The sequence below is a fragment of the Corvus brachyrhynchos genome, unplaced genomic scaffold (genome assembly GCF_000691975.1).
Source record: "Corvus brachyrhynchos isolate BGI_N302 unplaced genomic scaffold, ASM69197v1 scaffold56, whole genome shotgun sequence".
Classification (NCBI taxonomy): domain Eukaryota; kingdom Metazoa; phylum Chordata; class Aves; order Passeriformes; family Corvidae; genus Corvus; species Corvus brachyrhynchos.
In genome coordinates this window covers 11,255,769-11,256,301 of record NW_008238664.1, presented here as the reverse complement: position 1 = coordinate 11,256,301, position 533 = coordinate 11,255,769, and the positions used below count along the sequence as shown (strand labels likewise).

Below are 533 nucleotides of genomic sequence, written 5' to 3'. Positions count from 1 at the left end.
TACTCCTAAGACAGGGAAGTTGTCTATTCTGTTTTACTGAATGGGATTAGTAACCCTAATAAAACCAAGAATTAAGTTGGTTGAGTCAAATTTAACGTCTGCTACTACCAAAGGAAGAGGTATCATCCCCTTAATTTATTTCCACTTACCTAGCTCTGCCACTCACAGGCACCACTCCCTTCCTATGTCCAGCTCCATAAACAAAGAAACATTTGTGCAATCTCTTCTGAAAAAAAGAAACCCTGGTCCAGAGAGCATAAGCATCAGTAAAGAGAAATAAACAAGGGAGGAGCAAACCCTGTGTCTTTCAAGGGCAGGAAACTACCATTCAGCTCTACAGAGGGACAAAAGGAGAGGCTTTTTGTACAAGCCAGGTTTGCTACTACATCTGCTCTCAAAGACCTTCCATTATGTGCAGAGGCAGTTAAATTCACACACATGCTTGACTCTGTCCCTATGCAAACTGGCTACACACACATTTTACCAAGGGTGGATGGTGTCAAAGAGATGTAGAGTTCTTCACTAACTGGTTA

At 41.8% G+C, this 533-nt stretch overlaps 1 protein-coding gene across 1 annotated transcript in view; it reads left to right on the top strand.

Moving 5' to 3' along the window:
- Positions 1-533, top strand: part of PLEKHG7 (pleckstrin homology and RhoGEF domain containing G7) — a 34,561-nt gene that overhangs the window by 4,836 nt on the left and 29,192 nt on the right. The gene's annotated exons all lie outside the window — the stretch shown is intronic.